Source organism: Phocoena phocoena, chromosome 18, assembly GCF_963924675.1.
Source record: "Phocoena phocoena chromosome 18, mPhoPho1.1, whole genome shotgun sequence".
Classification (NCBI taxonomy): Eukaryota; Metazoa; Chordata; class Mammalia; order Artiodactyla; family Phocoenidae; genus Phocoena; species Phocoena phocoena.
In genome coordinates, this window is record NC_089236.1 from 21,998,567 (window position 1) to 22,004,134 (window position 5,568).

The 5,568-nt window shown below is 43.0% G+C and overlaps 1 pseudogene; it reads right to left on the reverse strand.

The window, feature by feature from the left end:
* Positions 1-1,859: 1,859 nt before the first annotated feature.
* Positions 1,860-2,552, reverse strand: LOC136137728 (acyl-protein thioesterase 1 pseudogene; annotated as a pseudogene).
* Between the last annotated feature and the right edge of the window lie 3,016 nt (positions 2,553-5,568).

The following is a 5,568-nucleotide window of genomic DNA, read 5'->3' on the forward strand; positions in this document are numbered from 1 at the left end:
ACCCCAATGTTCATAGCAGCACTATTTACAATCGCTTCAGTAGTTGTGGCTCACGGGCTCTAGAGTGCAGGCTCAGGAGTTGTAGTGCACGGGCTTAGTTGCTCCACGGCACATGGAATCTTCCCGGACCAGGGCTCGAACCCGTGTCCCCTGCATTGGCAGGTGGATTCTTAACCACTGCGCCACAGGGAAGCCCCGGATACTTTTTTTTATTTTTTACTTTTTGGCCGCGCCACCTGGTGCAGCTTGCAGGATCTTAGTTCCCCGACCAGGGATCAAACGCGTGCCCCCTGCAGTGGAAGCACAGAGTCTTAACCACTGGACTGCCAGGGAGGTCCCTGAGGACCAGTTATTTAAATGGAAAGGATTTGGGGATAGGTCAGTGAGAACAATCGAATAAAGTAGCGTGGTGCTTCAGGCCCATAGGGTACATCTCATTCCAGTGGGGATCATTTGATGGAAACATGAAAGACTACAGTTAACTGGTTGTGAGCCCTGCCCCGCACCGCCCTCCCCCCCGCCGCCCCCATTGGTCTAAGAATAGCCATCCAAGGCTCTTCTCCCATGGAGGAAGGTGGAGAGTCAAGATAATAGGAAAGTCATCACCAGACATCACCCCTGTGTTCTAGCTCCCAGAGGGCAGAAAGGATCCTCAGGTCTCTGCTAAATCCAGAGGGATAACCTAGCTCTTCACAGGTTGCCTGTCTCAGTGTCATGACGTAAGAGGAAACATGAAAAGCAAAGATTTGAAGTCCCACCATTATCCTTCCCTCTGCATCTCCAGAACCATCCAGGAATCACCTTGGCACAGGATGACTCCTGCGGCCTTTTAAAGACTGGATTGTGGTGCCATTTCCAAATGTGCAAACGGTCTAGAGAGAAGCCCCCTTGAGGAGAATGGGGTGAAAACGTCACCACACTCCCACTCTTCAAGGCCTGGAAGAGGACTAGCAGGTAGAATTGTAGAGCACCGAGCAGTGTCCTTGGGGAGAAACAAGACATCCACCATCTCACTGGCTTTGCATTTTGGAGAGTCTAAGATGAGACAAAGGGTGCCTGAGAAATAAGATCAGTTGAATATTCAGTTCTCCAAAATATCAACAATTTAATTAAACAACAGGGTTGATCTTGGCACTCTCAAGGAGCTCTTTTTAATTAAACTGCATTTCTTCGCGCTGCTCTGCGGTGGCATTCCAGGGTAGCATTTGGCTTTGAATGAGCCGTCATTTTGCCCACCCATGATGGTTAGGAAACGCCCCACTGCTGAGTTAACAGAATTCTTTTTTGTTTTGAAGACAGCAATACTACTATTTATTGACACTTAGAAGCATTATCCTATTATTAGGAATAATGTAATAACACCTCATTCTTATTATGTTTTATAATCATTAAGTACATAGGAACACATATAATAAAAATACAGATACTGCATGGTGACTAACTTGGGAATAAGTCCAGAGTCTAAGTCACAGCACGCATAAACTGTTTATGTCTTAACTGCTCACTTATACCTGAACAAGTTTTCATTAAGCATACTAATAATTTCCAAGTGATGTAATAAAAAGTCTGGTTGCCGTATTTTATTATTTTTCTTAATTACATTTGGGAGAAAGATGCTAGCTGCTTCACCTATTTTAATACTAGTATATTCTGGATCATATTATACAAATACATACATAGAAACTTAAATGATCATAAATTTCCCATGAGGAGATTTATTTAGTCTGTGTCATTGGTGTGTATTTGCAAAACACTTTAACACTGCAAACATTAGAGGTTTCAAGATTGGGCACAGGAAAAAGTTTTACTCTACGACGATGATGCTGGTGTGCACTTCTCCACAAGGCCTCTTAGTGACGTCAATCAATGGGAGGTAGGAGTTTATCAGTGAACTGCCTGATATCCATCACTTCCTGTTGACATGAACTGTGCGTCATGCCTCCATAGGTTTTGAAGGTTACATTGGCTGGATTTACCAATGTTTTTAGCCTTTCAGCAGTAAGAGAACCAAACATTAGGGTAACTAAAGGACCCAAATCTCCATGGCACTGAAGAACAGAAATGTCTCTATTCACGCCACTGATAGGACCCTGTGGAAAGGAGGCCCGCAGGAGCAGCCAGCAGCTGAGAGCGGTGACGCCTGCCAGCTTCTGCTGTGTGGTCAGTGCCGTGTACAGAAATAAAGCCCCTCCCTGAGAAAATCCTCCCAAAATAATTCTGTTAGAAGGAATGCCATTCTTCACCTCTTGCTCTATTGAAGCTTTTACACTTTCTGCTGACTATTTAATTCCAGTTTCATCTTCCTGTGAATCTAATGAAAGCCCAATAATGTCAAACCAAGAAGGCATGGCCATGTTCATATTTAATGTTACAGGCATAACCGGTGTGTGCGGGCAGATGTATTCGATGTGGGCGCTTCTGATACCTGCAAAGGCTTCTGCCCATCCATGCCCCGTGTCTCCCAATCCATGAAGGAAAATTACCGCGTCGGTGGCCTTCTGGACGGCGGGCACGATGGCGGGCAGCGGGGCCAACATGTTACTGCCGCACATACACCGGCTCTACCGAGCGCGCGTCGCAAGCGGAAGGCGGACCTGGCGCCAAGCCACGGCCCAAGGGCGCGCGCTCAGGCGCGTGCGCGCAACAGAATTCTTAAATGTGAGTATCACGGACTCTTCATTTTCACCCATATTCAGAAACTTTCATTAGGGTTAATGAAACTTGGCGTGTTATTTTATTTATTCTTTTCCGGGCTGTCTGCAAAATATCTGCCTCTACATAGAACTCAGATGTTGACTAAGTTTCAGGTCAAATTTCAGCCCTTTCATCTGTAAAATGGTGTCACAATTCTCTCTTAATGCAAAATTATTTTACATTTTGGGTGAGGACATGACAAAAAAAAAAAAAGAAAGAAAGAAAAGCTCATGACAATGTGTGTGGCATGACCTCTAACGCATAGTAGCCAGAATTCATGAGAGCTGGGCTACTAATCACCCTGCACGAAAGTGAAGATGCTGCCATTGTAGAAATTGCTTGTAAAATTGCTAAAGTATCAATTTTAAGGTTTAGAGTGGAGAGAATCCCATCAAGGGTAAAAAGGACATCAAATTATTATGTAGACATTATTCTCATAAACTACTCATCTTCTAACTGGGAGAGGGCTTTGTACACATTGCAGAAAACTGATTGACAGGTGAGAAAGAGAGGATGCGATTAGGAAAGATGGGTGAATGGAAGTGGATAGTGTGGTGATTGTCTTCCTATAATACTGACCTGTAATAATTTGACTATATGACCATTTTCTGCTCTGTAAAAACATACGTCACAAAAAACCCCTATTTCAGCCGAATTCTCTACACACGTATATATAATCCAAATGCCTCCGTCTAAACTCCTGGAAAACAATGAGTCAGAACAGCATAGATTTCAAATTGGAAACAAAATACATCAAAGTAATTCAGATTATTAAAATCCAAGATCAACCATGTTGGGGTTAAAAATATTACTTTAATCTTCCCAACAAATTTTGTTATAGGATGTTCTTTTAGAGTGTGGCAAAACAAACTCCTAAAACTGATCACCAGAATTAAAAAAAAATAATTCGTGGGGCTTCCCTGGTGGCGCAGTGGTTAAGAATCTGCCTGCTAATGCAGGGGACACGGGTTCGAGCCCTGGTCCGGGAAGATCGCACATGCCGCAGAGGAACTAAGCCCGTGCGCCACAACTACTGAGCCTGCGCTCTAGAGCCTGTGCTCCGCAACAAGAGAAGCCACCACAATGAGAAGTCCACGCATTGCAACGAAGAGTAGCCCCCGCTCACCGCACCTAGAGAAAGCCTGTGCGCAGCAACCAAGACCCAACGCGGCCAAAACTAAATAAATAAAATAAATAATAAATTAAATAATAATAATAATTCGCAACACGGGAAGTCTGGCGAAACTCTTTTTTGCTCTACTATAAGTATTAGTATGTTGTGCTTTGGGAAACTTCATGTATTTTACAGCTAATGCTAAATACGCCAGAAGTAATTGCATTATAATGTGTATATAAGGAAAAAGAGGGACTTCCCTGGTGGTCCAGTGGTTAAGTGCCTTCCACTGCAGGGGATGCGGGTTCGATCCCTGGTTGGGGAACTAAGATCCCACAGGCTGCGGGGCAACTAAGTCCACGCGCTCTAGAGCCTGCGCGCCACAACTAGAGAGAATCCCGCATGCCGCAACGAAGATCCGGCGTGCCGCAATTAAGACCTGATGCAGCCAAATAAATAAATATTTTTTAAAAATTAACAAGAAATTTTAAGTTGAGGAGGAACCAAGAGGGTTTTCAAAGCTGAGTTTCTTCTTTTTGAATACAACCACAAGACTCATATATCTTTTTCCTTCTCCAGATGAAAGTAGAGTAATTCTGGTTGCTCTGTATTGCTGTCTTTGAGGCTTTGCTCCTAATGACTAGTCATAAGCCATTAAAATTTTTTTCTTTTTTTTCTACTCCTATGGCCTCTCTAGAGCATGCTTTGCTTCAAAACTGACTAATGTCAAGATTATCTCCATCGTTAATGAACACAAGTGGCTTGAAATGTTATACAGGGAAATCTATTCCTCTTAAGAGCTAGATCAGGAACATAGCAACGGAGAAGATAAAGCTTTTCATAATAACAAATGAACAACCATGGGAGAAAAGAGCTGAGGTTTCTTTCTAGCACAAAACAAGAAACTAAACTATTAAAGGAAAAGAACTATTGTTAGTCCTATAACCTGAAATGTAAAGTGGATCCTGAGCCTCACTTTCACTGTAATTTTCTAAACTTTTGGAAAATGGACTTTCTAAGCAGGGCATTCTGAATGTACACATATAATGGACTTTACTAGGTAGATGCAACTGATGTTATGATTACTCACCAACATCTTTAGCTAGTGGAGGATCTGGGTAGCATTATTTTATACAGGTCAAAGCCCATTAAAAATAAACTCCAAGGTCAAATAACAAAATACATGTGGGAAATATTTTTTAAATTAATTGATTATTTTTGGCTGTGTTGGGTCTTTGTTGCTGTGTGCAGGCTCTCTCTAGTTGCGGTGAGCGGGGACTACTCTTCATTGCGGTGGGCAGGCTTCTCATTGCGGTGGCTTCTCTTGTTGCGGAGCACGGGCTCTAGACATGCGGGCTTCAGTAGTTGTGGCACATGGGCTCAGTAGTTGTGGTTTGCAGGCTCTAGAGTGCAGGCTCAGTAGTTGTGGCGAATAGGCTTAGTTGCTCCACGGCATGTGGGACCTTCCAGGACCAGGGCTTGAACCCGTGTCCCCTGCATTGGTAGGCAGATTCTTAACCACTGCACCACCAGGGAAGTTCCGTGAAAAATATTTTGAATGTTAAAAATGCAAGGCCAATGTAAGAAAGTATTGTGTTATGTCAAATATAGGGAGAACATATGGCCGTGGCTTGGGACTCATTTTTAGATGGAAGTTCCAGAGATATTTATTCTGAACAAAAATAACCAGTACATTTATCCTTTGCCATTGAATTTGAAGAAAGAGAAAGAGAGGAGAAAAGAAATTGAAATTTGTATTA